Source organism: Nanorana parkeri, unplaced genomic scaffold (genome assembly GCF_000935625.1).
Source record: "Nanorana parkeri isolate BGI_ZX_2015 unplaced genomic scaffold, ASM93562v1 scaffold106, whole genome shotgun sequence".
NCBI lineage: Eukaryota > Metazoa > Chordata > Amphibia > Anura > Dicroglossidae > Nanorana > Nanorana parkeri.
The window spans coordinates 1824301-1846933 of NW_017306374.1; the positions used below are offsets into that span (position 1 = coordinate 1824301).

Below are 22633 nucleotides of genomic sequence, written 5' to 3' on the forward strand. Positions count from 1 at the left end.
ATATATATAATTAGTATAGCATAAAGGAAAACTGGAGCAAAAGGCAAAACAAAATCCCCAAAGTAGCATATATGCTAATACTGTATTCATTTCTCTAGTACCTTTCAGCCTTAGAATGTGAGCTGTCCATGGTGCTGATTAGGGGTGAGATTCGGGTTTGTCGCTACCACAGGCTCACATTGAATCCCTGAGTTTCGAATAATGCATGAATCACAAACGTTTGAATGCAGAGTTTGAAGGTTTGCCACTAGAACTAAAGAACAAGTTATAATGCAGTGCATAGTCATTTTCCTGGTCAGCTGAGACACAAGAACAGATAGTTTGAAAGAATGGATAAAAGGGTGGTATCACAGCAGCTATATACTGACAATTCTGTGTAGCAAATAAATTATATATATTTAAAAAAACTGGAGCATCACCTAACAAAACAATTGCAACTTAAGAAGTCCCCATGACCACTTCTTCAAGAAGCGACAGTTCAGCTTTTTGCCTGGAGTTACGCGTCTTCTTCAAGTCTATTTAACGTCTTTTATGAACAACATTACACTAGCAACATAAATGTGGTGCACAATGCGTCAAATATTTTCCGTGCAAGTTCAAACAATTGCTATAATAAATTCCCCCCACTGTATTTTTGGAATTCCTTCCATATCGTAAAATGTTCAGTGTTCAGTGTTCTAGTCTAGACACGTTTGCCAGACACCGTAGCCAGGTCCTGGTCTTTTTTATTTCCACTGTGGTCAAACAATACAGCTTGGTCAAAACTGTGTTTGGATAGTGAAAGCAACAACAGTTTATTAATGAGATCATTTATGTGATCTCTCATCCAATCAGAAAGCTTCATGTAGATTTGCACTGCAGTACTGTGCAATGTAGCAGAGCCTGACTGGCTAATATATTGCCACTTCCTCTTACATTCTAAATGAGGATGTGCAGAGGATTACAGGAAACTGATACAAGATCAAATCAAGGTACAAATCAATTTGTGTTTAATGCATACACATCTGCATGAAATAGAGATCTTTTCTCTCACTCCACTTACATTTTAGAGAGACCCTGTCACCTAAAAAAAAAACATGTGATAAGCATATAATGCAGGGACCCAGAGGTGCCTTACATATGTGCAGCAGTTCTCAATCTCCTAACCAACAGGGGATAACACATTTTGGTTTAAGAGAACCTGTCAAAGCGAAAACCATCTATGTGAGGGACGCCATTCACAGGTTTAACTTCCCCACCCTGGAACTTGTATGTGTCCATACTAAAAGCTTCTCTTGTACGTTTCTCTGTGAAACTGGTTTCTTTTAGGGCCGCACATACAGTAGGTGGCAGAACAAGAAGAAATCAAATCCTGGATCAAAAGAAAAAGCTACCAGCATGCCAGGGAAAGAAAAGTACCATTTATTAAATCTTCTCAACAATGGAAATCTCTGTGGATACAAAGTTGGCAAAGTGACACTTATCATCTGAGGCTTGAGTGTGCCTCTGAAGACCAGAAATACATCAATCATATGACTGAGATAGGCTCCCAAGATGGAGCGCCATTCACCACACACAAAATCCCTGGATTTCTGCTGCTATGTAGATTTATTATCTGTAACTCCTATGTGTTGGTTATATGCGTAGCAAAGTCTTATAATTTAATTTTTCCTGCAGTGTCTAATATATGATGTTCATACAGCTTATTTACACTGAAAGAAAATCATTTTTATAGCTCTACCCACTTGGTGAATACTTGTTAAAGCTGAACTCCAGGTAAGTAATACAAGATCACCATTTATTACAGGATTCACAGTAGATATATATAGAATAAGAAAGGTATCATTGCACACTGCAATACTGCATTTTTGTCTTTTTTGACATCTTGTCTACTGGACTAATACGGCTTACCGATTTATATTGCACTATATATATATATCTGGACTCGTGCTGGGAAGGATAGCTATGGCAGTCAATCAGGACTATGTTTTAAGCTAACCATACACTTACAGATTTTGTTTGTTCAGCCTTAGGGCTAAGCTAATTAAATCTGCCAGATTCCCCCATCCACGCCAAGCAGAGGGATGGAAAAATCTTCCCCACTGGATTGTTGTATTCTGACTTTGACTACATCTGATTGATTGAAGTCACTGTTTGGCTGACAATTTTCAACCCGACTCCTTTAAGAAAAGTTGATTAAATGATCGACTTTTGTTGAGCCGAGTGGCAGGGCCACAAAATTCTCAAATTTCAGCCTAGTCGTTGGGACTTGGCTGACATTCAAACAGTGTATAGGGAACTTTGGTTAGTTAAACCATACGTTATAGTTTGGAAAAAATTTTTACACACTACGATGTCCAGGCAGAGACAGGTCAAGAAGTACTTGAAATAAATTGTACTACACCTAGAGTACTTTGTAAACACTGGTGTTCTGTCGAGGTGGCCAACTCGTCGAGATCTCCAACTAGTGACGTCACAACCGTTGTAGATGTCGAGTGCGCGTGCGCCAGCCATCACAGTTTTTGCAATCCGCATTGACTTCTTGACTTACCGTAGGTGCGTCTGTGTGGCTTCAAAATTGTCATTGAGTTCTCCAACTCCCATCGGTGCTTGTGGCATCAGGTGCACGAGCAGGCGCACTGCCGCAGATTGGTTGCGCAGGCGCACGTGGGAGTTGGAGTTCTCGACGAGTTGGAGAATTCGATAGAACACCGGCTTTTATAAAGCGTTCCATTGTTTACTGAAGTTGATAATGCAGCCTAAGACACATTTTGCTTGTTCTCAATTGAAGCGATGAACCTTTATTTCTTCCCATCTTTAAATATAAATATAGTTACAGAGTAATTCTACATTTCACAGTGCCATGGCTACCACTAATGATATCTGCAGTAGTAGTTCTCACAGCGTAAAAGCAAAATAATATAAAACTTTGCACTGATATTAAGAAAAACACACTTCTCGAAAGGTCGCCAAATACGACTTCATGCAGATGTTGGAAAATGCTTATCGGAGACAAGTGTCACAGCTGTTCTAGTTTGTAAGATTACAAAAAAGGAAAACATCATAAGAAATATTGATGGGGGCTAACTGTACAGACGAGGATAGAACATGAAAACACAATTATCAAACGTTGCCACTTACACTCGCATTTATGGCATGATTCCACCAAAACTTTTCTATAGTATGTAGTGGGAGAGCGGTTTAGATCGCTAAATATAACCTGTTAACAGTTTTGTCTTAGTTCCCTCAGCTGGGAATATTGCTAATATGCAAATTATCGGATCTCCTGATGCCAACACCAAGAGAAATATTTTTATGTGTGACTCCCCCCCTCCCCTCCCCCCAAATGAAATGCTGAGTTAGTTAAAAAGCCCCATAATCTTAATGGCCCAAATACTCACTTAAATACATGGTCGCATGACATGGCGGGTTCCAAGTCTTCTATGTTCTTTGCTGTAGGGGGTGTCCTTCCTCATGTGCCTATGTCACTGCCTGGTGACAAAGACACATCTTATTGGCTGTCCAGCAGCAGGGTCCTCTCAGGATCCATAAGACCTCAGCGGCAAGGTATTATCTTGAAGAGGGGGTCAGGGCACAGACCCCTAGTGAGAATAAAAAATGCATCTGTAGCTTTTTTTTTTTATTTGAATAATTGCATAATGGGTGGGAGGGACAGGGGGAGGGGAAGCTTTGCCTGGAGATGGCTTTAAAGACAAACTGAAGTCACAGAAATAGATATTTAGACAATTAGTTGTTGTACTAGCAACCTCTAATTTGATAGACTTACGCCCATTTTCCTGATCCAACAGTTGTGCAGGGTGTCAAGAAATTGAGAAATTTGACAACACAGTCCAATGGGCACCAGATTCAGATCTTGTACACTCAGTAATCAGCACTCAGTAACAGACCTATTTTGACACACTCCCTCTCTGGCTCTGCAATACAAGTCTGGGTGGGGGCACTTATGCTTATAAGGGATGTTACTGCTATCGCTCTGAAGTGAGAGAGCAGAAAATAAAAGGGTTTTTAAGACATTTCTAGGACTATGAGACATGAGACTTCAAATGGACTTTAAGGACAGGTTCACACCTGCGCGATCAGTGACCGCGCGGTCATGGATTCGCCCATTACCGTCAATCGTGCTGGAGGTGCCATTATTTTCTAATGGTACCCCAATCGCACCAGGTGCCTGCATCTCTTGCATTGAATTAAATATGAATTCTGCTTTCTATGGTGTCATTGCCATACTTTTTTTAGTAGCACATAAAAAACTAAAACAGCTCTCGTAGCAGATGCTTTGCTGAATCAATGACAATCAAACCCAGCATGTCTCCTCGCTCCAGCGATGGTATGTCCCTCAGCGTCCTCATGTTCTATACACTGTATATAATGTGATAAACAACAAACAGAAAAAGAGCACAGCGCTCTCTTAGGAATGTGGGGTCTGTGTGGGTGCAAATGATCTGGATTGCTGCTCTAAGAACAGGGGGAGAAACCTGTGAACTGAGAAAAAGGAGAGCGCAAATCCTGTGAGAATCCCCTCACATTCCCAGGATTTGCGCTCTAGTTTTCCCCCTCCTTTTTGTATATAATGTGATGACTCACAGGACCTTACACTACTGGAGCAAAGGTGGAGAGAGGCTGGGGGGAGTGGTCTAAGAGCAAGTGGGGATCTAGGTTCGGGTGAGTATAACTTTGTTATTTTAGCTCCCTAGACAAAACCAGACAAAAACAGATTTGATTTGCTCGGAGTTCTGCTTTATAGAAAAGAGCCCTAGGCTAAGTCTAAAGTTAAAGAAAAAAACATCTGGTTCCGTATCTGGAATAAATACACAAAGTACACCAAGATTCGAGGTAACAATACACATGGCGCTTGTGTTTAGACAATATTTGTTTAGCCTGGATTCCAGCTTTAAACACAACTTACGGCTTTTAGCATAACTGATTATTATAATCAGAGACATAGCGGGTTGCATGCATCCAACATCAGGCAGCAGTACAGTAAATATGCAATATAATTGATGTGTGTCATAGTAATGTGGTTTACAAACCCCCCCCCCAGTGCCAGGGACTGCATACTTCAGTTGGAAGAGAACATTTACTTTTACAGTTATATTCCTTATACAATAAAACCAAAATGATGGAAAAAGAAAAAAACTAATAAAACTAGAACAATAGAAAAAGAGGGGAAAGCCATTTAACACAACATAAAAGTTGAAGAAGGAACAGTTTTGACATTCCAATGGTGTTTTTCCACAGCTGTCACCCAGGGGCCTTAGCATTAAAACTCTGTTGCTTGTGATAAGGTCATAGACCAGGAGATAGCTCGGTGTACAAGCTGAATAGAAAAACATAAATAATTTCACCCAAAGGTAACATACATAATCCTCAAGCGTAGTGCTCGACGTTCTGGCACACCTGAGAGGTGGATGGGACCGACGATTGACAAGTCATTAGAGTGGAGAGATGATTACTGAGTGACTCCTTTGTGACCTTTGACATGGCATCTGAGATTGTTAAAGAAAAAATTCCACCATTTAGTCACTGATCGCAGATGGGAAGGTTTTTTAAAAGTCATTTCAAAAAGTGCAGAATGGCCCCTACCTCTGCATTCTTCACAAGAATTCAGGACAAGAAGCCTGGTATATACACAAATTAGGTATGAGAAAATTACTGCTACCTGCTGCAACCCTGTGTCCTGTAGGGATGTAGGGGTCAGAGTATTGGAGCCAGGGCATGCAGCAGAGGATAAAGGCATTGAACAATCCAGAAATGTCAAATGCTGAAGAGTCTGGCTGAGGTTGCAGTGCTGAAACAAAGGAACAGTAGAAGACACCAGTGGCGTACCTTATGAACATAGGGGCCCCTTAGGAAAAATGTTTCTTGCCCCCCCACTACCCCCCTTTAGAAGCCCATGACCACCCCCCCCGTACACTGTTGTCTGTATACACACTGATCTATATATACACAGTGGGGAGTATAGCGCACTTGGATCTATATATACACAGTGGGGAGTATAGCGCATATGGATCTATATATACACAGTGGGGAGTATAGCGCATATGGATCTATATATACACAATGGGAAGTATAGCGCACATGAATCTATATATACACAGTGGGGAGTATAGCGCATATGGATCTCTATATACACAGTGGGAAGTATAGCGCACAGTGATCTCTATATACACAATGAGGAGTATAGCACACAATGATCTCCCCATACACACTGATCTCTATATACACAGTGGGAAGTATAGCGCACAGTGATCTCTATATACACAGTGAGTTATATAGCACACAATGATCTCCACATACACACTGATCTCTATATACACAGTGGGAAGTAAAGCACACAGTGATCTCTATATACACTGATCTATATATCTGTTGATCCATATATACACAGAGATCTCTATGTATAAAGGAATCGCCGAATGGGGCCAGTTCTGATTGGCTCTCCGTACAATCCGAATTCTATACTCGGCTACATTGCATCTCTCACCTGCTCTCCTCCTTCTGCCTCTTCATTCTTCTCCATCTCCACATCTCCTCCACTTCTTCCGGTGCCTAAGCACTGCCTGCCCGGCTCTTCTCTCTCCTCTCCCGCCACCTGTTACTAGGGATGCGGCCCAGAGTCTGAGCAGAAACCTGTCAGATCCCACCACCCCGCGTAGAATCCTATCGGGTGATGATGTAACAGGTAGTAGCAAAATCTGCTATTTGCTATAGGAGCAAAGCAAAAGAAATAGAAAGCTTTAGAGGGGGAAAATGAGGTTTCGGGATATATGGGTAAAGCTTGGACATGCACCATAATGGTAACTGACGCCACGTGATGCCACAACTTGTTCTGCCCCTTTGATGAGTTGTCATTTTGCGGCTGGTGTTTGTCGGGATCGGTCGTGGTGGCAGGCAGCGGGAATTTTTTTTCTTTCGGCAAGTCAGCAGCTGTTGTCCTTCGTGAATGACGAGGATCTACATCGCTGGGTGACGTGATTGATGTGTGGAGTACATTGATGGACACTTTTTTTGTTCTAAATAAAGGATTTTTTACAGTGTTGTGTGTTTACTTACTATTTTACTACTACTTTACCACCAGGCCAGGGTGATGGGGAAGAGGCCTTTGTCCTCTCCATGTTAAGAGCTTGTGGCTTGGTACGGTGCAGGAACCCTGGTAAGGGATTTTAGAGGGGACTCCACACTTTTTTTTGTTTTTTTTGGCTAAAATTCCTACCAGATCTAAATGGTGTGCTACGAATTCAGGAGGGACTCCATGCTGGGTTTTTGTTTTTATTTTGAAATTTAATACCACAAGTTAATTCTGCTTGACATTCAGAAAAAATTTCGGATGCATCTGAATTTTGTTATTGGAAAATTCTGATACGTTCGGATTCGTTATTTCTTTAATTCAGAATTTTGGATTGATCCAAATGTCCGAATATGCCGATATTCCTAAAATGTCCATTCAAGATTAAACAAAATCGAACATAACTAATGTTTAGCATTGGAGCAGTGCAGCCTTAGAAGTGTAACTGGCAGTAGCTTTGGGGGAAAAAAAATTGAATATATTCTACTATCCATGAATGTGGTAATAGGTTCACATAATTTTGGTAATACGGGTTACCCATCCAAAATGACTTTCCACTCGCTATACTAAAAAAATTAAACCTGAAATCTAATTGGTTGCTATGTTACTGCATTAAAAACATCACCGTTGCTCTTTGTACTGCATTATGTCAAATTTACCATGAAGGGGAATGAGGGTGTTCTCCAATATTTAAACACTTCATTCCTCCAAAAAAAGAAAATGAATAATGAAATGCTTTTCTGCTTTATAATTAACCTCAGCGGGGTTACATACATATTTAAATCTTGTTATCATAGTGTGTACGGTACTTTCAGAAGACAAAAGATTCTAAAACTGATACTTCCATGCCAATATGTAATTCCAGTTTTATATTGTATTTGCTTTGAAGAAACTTTATCAGATAAGCCCCAATGTGTGCAATACCGGTACACACAATATAGAACAGAAATAACAATTACTCACCACACTCTCCTTGAATACAAAGTATAAAGAATCTGCATTCCAGGCTGCCAGGTTCTAAAATAAAATCATTTTAAAGGGAAACTGTTTTCAGTAACAAGTAAAAAATAATGGGATGCGTTAAAAATGACAGTGATGGAAAGGATCATGCTAAAGGCAAACACACCCGAATAATTGGTTCACGTATGTAAGAAATGTCATGCACGCACTATGAAATCATTGGCAGCTACCTAAAATCATAATACTGAGCTGCCACATGCTAACCTAAAGTATTATTAAAGCCTCACAGTTTTTTATTATAATTGCATTTGTATTTGTCAGTTGAGAATAGGACATCAAATGTTCGCTTTCCAAAAAGGCCAGAAACACTTACAACTGGTTGGATTAGCGCTGCCGGCCTCCAACTTGCTCTGTGCCCCTTCTCCAAACGTCTGGTTGGAGCACATGCATCAATTAAAATTGTCACCATTCAGTACTGTCTCGGCAGCCACTTTAACCAAAGTCATTGCTTTGGATGCTTAGGAGCTGCTGGCCTATAGGAATGTTGTTCAGCCAGGCGTGATCACGTAAGGGTGGCTCCAGGAGACCCTACAAGGGAACAGAGCCACTGTATTGACAGCAATGGAGGGGAGAGATATTATAAAGGCTGAATATAAAGAACTGGCAGGCTGCAAATAAAAATCACTCAGCAAGCAATGAAGGGACCGAGATATGCTGCTATATACATTTTTTATAGAGTTTAGTAACAGTGTAACGTTGAAATCAGGCTGTAGAGGGGGTGTCATTTAAAATACAAGCTCGGCAACATTTGTGACCTATGCTTTATAGTTGTATTGTACTATAGCAAATGAGAATATATAGCATAGAGTATATAGTATATATAGCTTTCTTTGCAATTTTTATAGGATATAGGAGGATGAATCATTCTATTTTTGGAGGTGGAGTTTTGTTAAAGAATGACAGAGAAATGTTTCCATGCACCAGATCCCAGGATTGGTTGATGAACCACCTGCTTGTCATCTTAATAAAGGGTGCCCAGCCTCCCAGAAACATTAGTGATTTTGTACTCATGTGGGACTTCAGTAAACTTCTCCATTTGGAGTTGGCATTCTGACTCTTATCTACATTTGGATTTACAGAGTACCACCATTTAGCTGCGCACCCACCCGTACAAACATATATATGAAGTATGAGTGGTATGGTTTGATGTATACAATGTATTTCCGGTCAGCAGCGCAGATGGGTGGTGCCGAGCTGTACTGGGCGTATATACAGTGGTAACAATATTGCACATAATGGAAAAGGCAGCATCAGGAACGCGCATTACAGATTGATGACAACAATGGGTAGAAATTGGCTGCCATATTTAAGCATTAAAAGTTCCAGGAGAGGTGTAGGGTGATGAATCATTTGGTTTAGGTGTTTCTTCTAGTTGAAAATTTTGGTCAGATATAGTACTTTGTTGTAGGATAGCTCTATAGGAGTAACATTCGTGGCTTGGCATGTATCCAGAAATCAGCTAATGTACAGGTAGGAAAGTACTAGAAGCATTTAAATCTGTCCGGGAATTATTTTTAGAAAACATGTCCAGAAATAGTTTTTCTTATAATACACATTCAATTAAATCCAACACTTTTCAGGGATTCACAGGGTCCTCCTTTATCAAGGCTTGTTGAATGTTGTAAGAGAAGAGCATATACTGGACAAATAAGCGTAGGATGATCTTGGAGAGAAGATTGGAATGGCAATGATTCAGCAAAGCATCTGCTACAAAAGCTGGTTTAGGTTTTTAAATGTTACCAAAAAAAGTATGGCTATGACACCAACGAAATCAGGATACATGTTTAATTTAATGCAAGAGATGCAGCCATAACAGAGGTGTACAAGTCCATTAAAAAATGAAAGCAAACAAAAAAAAACTATTGTTTTATTGCTCTGCAAACTTCAGGCACAACCAAAAATATGTATCATTCAAACGCCCAGTTTTTAAGAGTAATCGAGAGCAGAAGTCTCTATAGAAAATTCAAACATATGTATATTGTGGTATCCTGTGAAACTGTGGAGTGCATTTGGCTCAGGCAAGGCTGAATAATGAAAGAAAATGGGTACCAAAATGTACTACTCAGAACCATCCTCCTAGCAGTAGTCCATCAATAAAGGCTAACACAGATTTTGTTTGGAATATTTCTTGGCTTCAGCTTTGATATTTAAAAACAAGTTAACATGTCCCAATATTAATAAATTAATAATAATAGTAATAACATCCCAGAATTACCCAAAACATCAAGCAGAGACTTTCCAATGAAGCAGGTCCTTGACAGCACTACCAACATTACGACTTGTTGGTCACCTATACCAGCTACTAGCCATTGGACACCAGCTCGGTGGGTACACACCATACTGACAAATTTTACAAAACTTTCCCATACTATGTGAGTCCTCCCTCCTTCAACTCCCATGAAACTCACTCATATGTATGTGACAGTTGCAACCTATGCCAAAACCCTTCCCTTACAAATGAGTTGTATACCTGTTTTGGAACCATCATCTATGTGACAGGACCCCCTGGATAAAAAAAAAAAATGTTCTTCAATATCGCAATCCCAAAGGCTTACCAAGTTCTGACATACAAAATACAAAAGGAAGGCAAGGAAGGATGGGACAATTTTTCCCCGTATTCATTGCCCATTGCTGTCTCATCATCCTACTGTGCTCCTTCTCTTTCTGTACGTCACTACAACCCTTAGTTGAAGCCTAAACTCTTCCTCCACCATTTTCTTTCTATCATCCCACCCAGAAGTGCACCCCCTCTTCAAGGAGGGCTTGGGGCAGTCTTAAGCTGCCATACAGCTTTGTGTCAACCTACCCTGACATTGGGACACACAACAGCTAATAATAAAATGTTTACATAATTTCTGGACCACTAATGAAGATTAGATCATAGAAAGCGTATAGTTCACCTATCTTATGGTGTTCCAGTAAAAAACGTTAGCTGTTGGTGGCTTGTTTTTTTTGGCCAGTTGTCTGTAAAAAAAAAGTTACATGATCCCTTCAGTTCCTTGCTAATCTATACCTTCCAGCTGTTCCACAATAACAGTTTAATATAGAAGTAAACCCAAACAAGGACTGCGTGGCAGCTAGAATATAACTTGTGTCTCTGTTCAGCGCCACACATGTAAAACATGGGACGCTTTTGAAGTAAAAGGTTTTTTGTTTTTTTTGTATTAGCACGCTCGTCCCCCTGCACAGAACGGTGCCTAGCGCTGCAAATACCAAATGTACGTGAAATAAAAATCAATCCATTGTCCTCATTGTGAACCTCAGCAGTCTGCCTGTGAAGACTTTCATTTGTACGAGAGACAGTAGACAAAAACAATGAGACAAGGTTAAGCAGAAAGTGGAAGAAGAGCATATAGCAAATGAATAAGTAATGCCTAAATGTCCAAGTCTGATTCACTTGGCAGAGATGTATGACTGGGAAAGCAATCCTTCACATCATGTCTGAAACCAGTGCTAAAATGTCAACGTCTCTGTGCAGAGCAAGAGATGGGAAGGTTTCCCAATGGTGTCGGAATATAGGCTGGAATGTAGTTATCTAAGCGTCTCATGTATGAACAGTGTGCTAACAAGAACATTTGTCCATAGCATCCAATCAGCATGCAACTGTCATTTCTGCAATGCAGAGATAAAACAAAGATTCTGATAGGATGCTATAGTCAACAAGAACATTTTTTGTTAACTCACTTTTCATACATAGGCCTATAAGACATCATCACTATAAAAGTGGGCCTAGGTTTAGAAATAGCTTTTCATGCTAAGTGCATGCATGCTAAGTCATATAGAAGTGTAATATTTATAGATATTTAGTGCATTTCAAGGAGATCACAACACTGCTAATGACTTCAACTGCTTTCCATTCAAGATGGCCAGTACCATCTTTGCTCAGGCACTCTCCATATTCAGCATCTAGTTCCAAGACTGAGATGCTGGTTCACAGGGGACACAATCATGTATATTCTGATCCCAGTGAACTTCTTGGATGGGTTAGCAAAAGTCTGACATAAATCAGCTCCTGCTGTAGCCTCTCACCTTGTGACTTACTACAAAGTTGCACTGTTGCTGTCTGACAAGTAGGGAACAGGGGATGCTTCCTTCTGTCTTTTGCAGACTGATGTCGTAATCTCAGCCTAGGCAAAGTTACTGCACATGTGCTCAAGGATTGTGTATTTAACCCTTCTATGACAGAGTAATGCATATACGTGGCAGCATGGCAGGTGGGTGCTGTATATAGACTAATCAGCCATAACATTATGACCACTGAGAGGTGAAGTGAATAATATTGTTTATCTCATTACAATGGCACCTTGAAGTCAGTGGGATATATTAGCCAGCAAGTGAAAACTCTATCCCTGAAGTTGATGTGTTGGAAGCAGAAAAAATGGACAAGTGTAAGGATTTGAGCGACTTTAACAAGGGCCAAATTGTGATGGTTAGAAGACTCAGAGCAGCTCCAAAACTGCAGCTCTTATGGGATATTCCCAATGTGCAGTGGTCAAGATCTACCAAAAGTGGTCCAAGGAAGAAAAACCGTTACGGTGAACTGGTGACAGGGTCATGGGCAGCCAAGGCTCATTGATGCACGTGGGGCGTAACCCCACCTTGCAACTTACAGGACCTAAAGATCTGCTACTGACAGCTTAGAGGGCTAATGGAGTCCATGCCTCGATTGGTCGGGGCTGTTTTGGTGGCGAAAAGGGGGACCTACTCAATCTTTGGCAGGTGATCATAATGTTATGGCTGATCAGTGTATGTGCTGCTGTGCTCTTCTTGGGTGTGACAGAACTGTCACTGTCAGCTTACTGTCAACTACTGATTATCGGGAGTTGGTTTGACAGGCTCCCAATTCCATCATCACTCTGCAGCCAATCACAGCAATTAAAAGAATGGAAACCTCTTCTACTGGTTTCTGGTGTCCTGGACCACTTAAAGGGCCAGTTCCCACCGGCGGCAAGGGGTTAACGATAAAAGGTAGAACTTTTTAGAAAACTGATACTGTAGCTGAATAGTTTGACATTTCAGGAATTTATTCAAGCAGAATTGAAAAGTTGCTAAAGGTCCAGATTAACTGACAAGGGCTCCCCCAAACTCCCACCCTGAAGTCTCGGGAGCATACTACAGAGGGAGGCACCATTTTAGTGCACCTGCCAGAGGATGAAGAGGGTAAAGAGGACCTGTGACATTGTGCAACTGGAGGGGAAAAAGCTGGAATAAAAGGAATATATCTTTTTTTTTTTTTATGTGTTGGGGGGTGCTTCAGTGGCAGGGTCGATTAAAACACGGAGAGGATACTCGAACCTAGGATTGGGTTTAAATAAACAAGCTTTCAAATGAGGCAGGTACTGGAACAGAAGCCCTACAGTCTTTAATGGCCAATAATCCCTCCTGGAAATGTCATGGTTAATCCACTCTCCATTTTCCAACTTGTATTTCTATCCTTTTGTCTGACCAGGGAGAACTGCCCAGTATGAGGTGGTAATTTACATTTCATCCGAGAAACCGTGATGCATTTTTTAAAATATATTTTTGCTTATTTCATGGTGACTAATTGGCAATTACTATGGTAATGCTATAATTCAGTGTGTGTGAGGTCTAGGAATGAAAAATGATAGGTAACTTCTCTGATCTTATTTCTATGGCAACAAAACTTCATTGTCATTAAATAGCAGTTACAATATATTGAGGCAAGACCCCGTAATTATAGATTTATACCTCCATAAACATAAATAAAGAGCGACGCATTGATTCAGAGGTCCCCTTCTGTTCTCTTCTGCCGCGCTGAGCTCCTTTGCACAGTGACAAGCGTCTAATCAGACAAAATGTTTACTATAAAAATAAAAGATGGCGGTATGAATCTCCACAAACACTGGCGATGCTTCGCGGAACACATTTTATGGGCGCTCTGAACCATGGTCTTTCAGCTTCAAGACACCACTTAACGGGCAAATGAAAAAATATCACCAGATTTATGATGGCAATGTGTCAAATGACAATCCAGACATACAGCTTTCGTAGGGGGACAAGAGGCAGCGAGTAATGAAAAAAGAAAAAAAAATAGAAAGAGCGTAGAGTATATTTGGTTTGATTGATGAAGAGATTAGGGCCATTTTATTTAAACAGCAATGTTTTATTTTAATGTTTAGAAAGGCAGAAGGAATAACTTGATATACTGGACAGTTATTCTTTGCTTAAAGCTTAGGCTTAAACTGGCATGTTTTAAAATGATACTGTTACAATATTCCATGATGGTGCTTGTACAGCCTAAAGCAGTGATGGTCAACTTAAAAAGTATAGAGGGCCTCACTCCCATCAGGCTCCACAGTAGAAGCCTGTTTTCATGTGTTGATGTACATTTTTTTGCAATGTACTGCAATGCACACTGAAACAAAGTGGGAGTAAATAAGCCCAGTTATAGCTCCTGCATTGGTGTCAGCAGCCACAAAAATAATTCTCAGAATTGGTGTCAGTGTCAGTGAGCACAATAATAATAATTCCCAGCTTTGGTGTTAATGAAAGCAATTAAAGCTTCCAGTATTGGTGTCAGAGGCCACAATGAGAATTTCCTTTCAATGGTATTCAATGCTACCAAACCTCTCTTGTATTGCTGGCCAGGGGCAATGCTGCTAACCCCCCACCCACTGAAATTGAACTGCTGGTCAGTGGCAGTGCTGTTAAACAACCCCCCCTCCCCCTCATTAATCTGGCTAAGACTATACTTTTATTGTGGGGTGGAAATCACTTCACTTAAAGTTGATGTCAGTGCCAGGTGCTGAAGTGCACAGAATGTTGCAGCACCTGATACCTCTGCTGACACTTTTTACACTTCCTACATGTGGTGGACCTAGACCAGACCACAGTAGGATGCACAGAGAGAGTCAAAGGGCCACTTGTGAGCTGCTTGTTGGCCACCAGGGGTTTCAAGGCCCCAACCTACCCCATGGCCCCGCTACCACCAGGGCAAGCTCCAACATTGACAATCAATCTCCCACTTAAATTGGATAACTGACAGTTAATGGAGCTTTCCAAGTTAATTCATGGAACTTCTAATTTAATCTTGCAAACATTATCCCTATGCTAAAAATTATACAGTTTACATATTCCCAGCATAGGATTCAAATTAGTTAACACCAATTGTGGAACTCTCATTTTGGAAGTTCTCTTTATTAAAGCCCACCTCCAACCAAAATGTTTGAGTATAGTGTGGGATCTAAATGTTACTGCTCTCTGTGTTCCCATTGGGAATATTTATATTCACTTCCTGTCCTGGAGACAGAGAGTCAGAAAGACATAAAGTGATGGGACTTGTCTCTGATGCAGACACAGACAACATAAAAAGCTAATTTGGCAGAGCAGGAGGTGTTAGAACATCTGTCAGGACACAAGGACACGAACAGCAATAAAAGTGTGACTCTTATTCACTCTATCAAAAAACAAATGCTATGGCTCTAAAGTAGATCTGTGCCGTGCTATAGACATAATTTTCTTAAGAAGCAGTGAATAAACTTTAATACAAGCCCTCACTGAACTCTATAGCTACAGGCACTGTTGAGTGATTAATCCTCAAAGTTTGTAATAAACACCTCTCCAGTTGTATTTACACTTTCTCTGAAAAGTGCAGCATGTCCCTCCCGGAATATCTCAGACCCCTCCCAACAATCCCAACAGGATTGCAATGTCTGCCCAATTATTCTGTGCTATGCAGTCTCTCAGCTGAGCAGTACTTTGTGAAAAAGACAAGGGTAAGGTCCTGAAAGAGTGAAGGTGCTAAGCCAGATAGGCCTGGAGCAGAAAAAGGAGCAGAACAAGTGCAAGGCATAAATTATAGAGAGCAAATGGTTAGCTAAGGAAGAGTTAAATGGTTAAGGGAGGAAGTGAGCTGGAGGACATTTATCTGACTCGGTGGATAGATATAGCAGGGAGGGGATCCAGGGGTGATCTGCAGGGAGGAGAACTACAATGTTCCAGATGGAAAGTTGCTAACATAGGGGGATTTTGATGACCACCCACCCACACTGACATTGCTGATGTCAGAGTTCCTGTCTGAAAGTCAGCAGTTGGTGATTGGGTTGGGCTCGTTGAAAGCAAACTACTTGGTGTGATAAAAAATTATATGGGGCCAATCTTGGGTATGCCATCAACTTGAAGTTGGATCAAGTAATGTCTGCAAGCAGTTTGTAAAATCATTCCTGAGGCCGTGTTATGTGGCTAGGGGCCTAACATAGGCAATTTCCTGCAGTTACTACAGAGACATAAATGTTATTCTGTTTTATAGTGCCTTTAAGGATCTTGATCCCAATACTGTTTTACTGTTAATTGTTATTCCAGATTGGTTTTGTAGTTTTGTAATAAAAGACTACCATAGCAATTTAACTTCATGCAAGTGTGGTCTGGGTTTTCTCTGGAATTAAAAGATAACAGTTGTGGTTGTGGAGGTCAAGCAGAGGGAAAGAACAGGTCCCATGTGGATTACCCTAGTTATGTAAAATTACATGATCGGTTTAGAGATGTTAGCTTCTTTTCCATATGATGCATACTCTGGCAGTGCTAAGCTGAAAAGTAAAAGAGCTGGCCACAAAGGCTGCATCCATTACATGCATTGTTATGTTACAATTCTGGATTTTACAGGTTTACCTTTAACCACCTCCCGTCCGCAGCCATTGGTAGACGGCCGGACGGGAGTCTTGTAGGGGCGGGAGGGCGTCTTGAGACGTCCTGCCCCTCCCCTGGCTCGTGAGCGTATCGCGCTCGCTCACGAGCGCGGTAACTGTGCCCGCACTGTCCATAGGACAGTGCTGTATCCATAACAGGTATAGAGCCAGTAAAATCGGCTCTATACCTTGAGATCGTGCTGTGACAAATCACAGCTGTCAAAAGAGTAAACAATGGCTGTGGTTTGCAGCCTTGTCTCTGTCTCCTCTCTCACACACCGTTTGGCTGTGAGAGAGAGGAGATAGAGAGAACTTCAGAACGATCGTCCATAGTAAGAACTTAAAGTGATACACACTACACAGTTACACTCTGCTACAGATCACTGATTTTTACTGTCATCAGTGCGATGTCAGTGTGATTTCACAGTTTTATTGTTGTGAATTAAAAGGCATGTTGAGTTTTTTAATAATTTAATTTTTTAGCCACACATGAATACAAATACAAGGTGAGCAATATCTTATAGGTATTTTACTTAAGAAAACAGACAAAATGTGAGTAGAAACGCCTTAGTTCTGCCAGCATGCTGTAGAGAAGGTCCCTTTCTTTGTGTGTGGAAGCAATGGATCCTCTGCAGAGGTCCAACATCCCCACCCTTGTTAAGTCAGAGCTAGAGCTCTCCACTCAGCAAGGAGCATGAGCTTTGCTAGTTGAAGAGCTAAAGGTCTGACACTGAAGGAGGTGTGTTAGACCAGTACAAAGAGGCAGAGGGACCACTGCTTCCACACACAGAGAAAGCGTTCTTCTCTGCAGCACGCTGGCAGACGACAGACTTTTCTACTCAGGGTGTGGCTACATTTTAAAGAAAACAAACTGTATGGCTGACCATACACCGATCCATTTTCTTCGATCAACCCGTGGGCTGAATGGAAAAAATAGACCAGATTCCTCCATCAACACTAAAAGCGCGTCGATCGAGGAATCCCCGCTGTTTACATACAGCGGCTGCCGGCACCTGTCATAACACCCAACCATGGCAGGTATCTCATTGGCTCCTGGTTCTAATCGATTGAAGATTTTCCGACTGGCTCCTTCGATCAGCTGATCGATAGATGCTGATCGAAAGGGTGCCGACAGCGGCACACACTGTACAAATTTCAGCTGGTTTGAAATTCGAACAGTTTATGGGCACCTTAAGACTTTGTACACCTTTTGTTTTGATGCGCCTGGAATGTATTTAGCTGATTTTAACTGAAAGTTAAGTAGGACTTTAAATCACATACATCACATGCTGCCCTTTGTGGTAGCAGTGCAAACCATCAAAGGTACCTTTGGTACTTGTTTGTTAAAAATATTCAAGGTTACCTCAAGGTGAAATTGCATACTGCAAGCTGTATTTTAGCACGAATATAAAACAGAAATAGTTGCTTTATTATATACCCCTTTATTATTCATATATTCAGCCCATTGTATTATTTGTAATGTGAAATTGCAGCTTTACCGTGACTTTGAAGTGGCAGACAGAGCCTCTAAAAATAATGAACCGTTATCACTGATCAGACATTTTTTTGAACACAACAGCAGTACCATAGTCATAATTCTGTGTGTATTGTATGTATACCATCAGTACTGCAGGCATATCTTTTATACACTTCATTAAAACATACTAGATCATTTAGAGAACCTAGAAGTGAGTAACTTTTCAAGAACCAATAGGCCTTGTATATACCGCATGTTGCCCACAAAACTGGCGGTGTATTGTGTTCATGTAAAGATTTTTTTTATATTGTTGTATGTTCTTTAATTTTACACAAAGCTGGGGTATTACTTAGAATTCTATTGGAATATATGCAACCAAACATCACTTTGAACATACAGTACTTGTGTAATGTGCAAGGTTGGGTATCTGATATGTGAAGCAGGTAGAGACCAGTTAACCTAAAATTAGTCAGGCATGTAACTTGTAGACATGTAACTCTGTTAATGTTTTTTAGATTTTGGATCCAAAATTCAGTTTGTTATTCAAATTTTTTTTTTCAATTGAGATACAGCACAATGCTATGCATCTTAACACACCTCTAGCAAACTGCATTCAAATTAGGGATTTCTGGTTTGTGTGTATTGGAATACAAGTCTATGTTGGCCAACAGCATCAAAATAATCCCTCTCTGTCCTGTCACTACTCTAAAATCAAAATGCAACATGGTAAGCCAGATCGTGAACATGAACATGGTATACAAAACAGTATTTAGTTGGACATATGTCCACTTTTATCTGAAACCAATGAGATTTATAAAAATCAGAGTCATATGGTTAAAAATAAAGATCCCTATCCTTGGGTTAACGCTTTGTAAATTCAGCCTGTAGTGTCGCTGGGTCAAGGTATAAGATGATAGAGAGGTGCTGGACCTTCAAAGGCTTAGCAAAGGTGTTGTCTTCCATAAGAAGTAGTTAGAAATATAATGACTTTAGGTAAGGATGCTCTTATACCATTAGTGGAATACATGAAGATGTAGAAGAAAAAGGTACCAAACCAATTTGGATGATTCTTCTTACAAACAAGTCGCACTTCCATGGATCTTCCTAGGTTAAAGCAACTTTTATTGATATGACAAATACCTACTGTGAAACAAAACTCCCTAGTGCATAACACCTCTCATGCGTTTCACCGATCTGGCTTAATCATAGACGTTCATGAGAGGTGTTATACACATGGGAGTTTTGTCTCACAGTATGTATCCAGTATATCAATAAAAGTTGCTTTAATTTATGAAGATCCGTGGAAGTGCTGCTTGTTTGTAAGCAGAATGATACGTTGGAGGCGGAGGCGTGCCTGTTTTGCCTGCATCCAAGGTGTGATTATTGCTTAGTGTGGCCTGGGAATTGGAGCTGTGGGCTGTCTGCACTGCTTAACCAATTTTGATGTCACAGCAAAAGCTGTACTGGTATAGTAAGCTTTGAGAGGTCCCTGTTTGCTCACTGTGAGGTCTTAGTGAGCAATATCACGTCATGTGACAAGTCCAGATGAATTCTGATTGTGCTGTCTTTGTGTAACAAGTCAGTGTGGTCAGTCTCTCTGTGACCAGAGCAATTTCAGTATTTTCCTCCTTTTAAAATTGTATTGTCATTAGTAGTTGTGTTGAAGTGAGAGGGTTAGTGCTACTGTAGAAGTGAATTGGGCTGCCTTTCAAACAGAATGGCACTGCAATATATATTCTGTGTTGTGGCATAAGGTCATTTTTGCATTACATGCATTACTGTAGCGCTTCATGCTGTGAATGAGCCCTTGGGCCTGATTCAGAATTTTGCAATGAACTACTGCATGCACATTAACGTGTATTGTGGTAAACCAGCCGCATTATTTTGAATGGGCTTCCAACGTACCGCTAAAACCGAGCTGCAGAACTTTTTTTTCTCACTGAGATGCAAAAATGGTTCATATCTGTACATTAAGAAGGCTTAAATACATGCTAGGTGCATTGGGATGTCATTCAAAATGTTTGGTACGGAAAGGAACAACACCCAGGGGTTTCTTTATACATCCTTCATGGGGCCCTTTACTCTGTAAAAATCCGTGAATGTATATTTTGGGGTGAATAATGGCAAAAAAAAATGTCCTTAATATTTTTTATTTATTTTCAGTTTGAATGTAGTGTTGTAATATTACATTATGGCCACTGGATGGATCTGAAGAGCTTAGGAAATAAGTATTTATTTCCTATGCTTCTCAGCTCCATCTAGTGAACATAATGCAATATTACAACACACCACATTCAAACTGGGAAAAGCTCCATCTTGTGGTCATAATATAATATTACAACACACCACATTCGAACTGGGAAAAGCTCCATCTCGTGGTCATAATGTAATATTACTATACTACATTTGAGCTGGGAAAATGTATATTAGGACATTCGTTTTTGGTATTATTTGCACCAAACAAAAATTCACATATATTTTCAGGGAAACGGCCCATGCGCATGGTTTATAAATAGAGACCTTAGTTTTGCACGTTATAATGTTTTTCCATATCACACAGATGTGAATAGAGTCTATATCTATCAAAGCTGTACGGTTTCCTGTAAATCATGTGCAGTTTGCCTATACAGTAATACCTTGAGTCACAAACGCTTCTGTTCGCGAACAATTCGGTTCGAGAACAGGAAGTTCGGCAAAATTTTGCTTCCGTTCACGAACTTCAAATCGGTGACGAACACGACAGCGGCCATCTTCCCTGCTCTGATACATGGTCGTGGCTCCCACTAGTCGAAACTGCGGTCGGAGATAGACCTGTGCACACTTGCCATGACGCTTTTTTGAGTGCTTTTTGCACATACAGTACTGTACAGTATTTGAACCTTATGGGGAAATTTGGTTCGGTTCGCGACCAAGTCGGCTCGCGACCAGAATCGTGGAACGAATTAAGTTCGTGAACCGAGGTACCACTATATATTTTCACTTGCTATCTGCCGTTGCTATTTAACAACAGTATGTAAACAGCAATGTAAGGCAGCAAGGCATAGCATTCAATTAGATCTCCTCTTACAACAACTTAGTTCTTGTTGACATCTGATTGGTGGCTCAAAGTTATTGCACACCATTGATCAATTATGCTGTTCCATAGTGTCCATGTGTTTTGCTCTCTGTCTTGGACAATATACTGCTTTGCCCTGTCTTACATTAGCTTTGTATAAATACTTTATAAGTAACTGTTTTGTTCGCTGCACGACTCTTAGAAATATATTAGTGGAAAATGTAATTCATTAGTAAACCATAAAAATAATTAACTCCTGCTGGGAAGTCCTGATAAGCAATTATCACAAACTACATCTCATCTTTTCTTTAGTAATGTAATAACAATATAATTGATATTTTCCAGACTTGTCCATTTTAAACATTCCCCATCACAATGTGACCAATCAAAAAATAACACTCAAAATTCTACGAGTGTCTTGTGAGCTTAGCATAACCCTAATTAATTGCAATCAATGAGTGTAATAGTAATTAAAACTGTTAGTGTGTTTATTAAGGGTAATACGCTTTATAGATTGCCATTTCGGATGCTTTATTTACCTAATCAATATATTTCAATTAAAAACTCATTGGAGCCAATTAAAGGTCACTGATGATATATTTTGTGAAAGCTTTTTTCTTTTCTTTTATAGTGTTATCCGCATTCTTGTCACTATAATCTGCAGGAGGAGAGATTTATTTCTCTTTTTTATATAACCTGAATGGCATGAATCAGGAATTTAAGTTGTAAATGTTAATTGGAAAACAATAGCATTGACAGACCGAACACTAAGACCTTGGAGCCAGAATGGAATACTTTTAATGTGTCGGGCAAGTTTGTGACAAGGCTGCAGAAGCTCAATATTGTGTGCAGTCAAGGCTAGCGGAGAAAGAGGGTGCTGGCTGTAGTCAGGGTTTTTTTTAGGGGCTCCAACCCTTCTCCACTCCATCTAAAACTTGAAAAAAAACTAATTGTTTTAGCTGCACATACCCTAGGGACACCCCTTACTTACTGATCTCCAACAGTAACCCAGACAAAAATAAAATATATTCTTTTCATAGAAGCAGAAAGCTAAAACCATTGTCAGCATTATATTGCTGCCTGTGTCTCCATTGCAAACTTCCTGTCTGGTAAAACCGTTGTCACCCTGACAGTAAACAAGGAAGAATCCCTCTAACAGAAGCCTGGATAGCACTCAAAACTTAATAGGGGCTTCAACCCTTCTCCACTCCATCTAAAACTTGAAAGAAAAAAACGTGACATAGTTACATAGTTAGTCAGGTTGAAAAAAGACACATGTCCATCAAGTTCAACCTATAGAGATATGAAAAAAAAGCACATAGTTTTAGTTGCACATACCCTTTATATACTGTTCTGCCAAGCTCCTGGCA

At 40.3% G+C, this 22633-nt stretch overlaps 1 protein-coding gene across 1 annotated transcript in view; it reads right to left on the reverse strand.

The window, feature by feature from the left end:
- LOC108784279 (cytosolic carboxypeptidase 6-like) overlaps positions 1-22633 on the reverse strand; it is a 727452-nt gene that overhangs the window by 195421 nt on the left and 509398 nt on the right. The gene's annotated exons all lie outside the window — the stretch shown is intronic.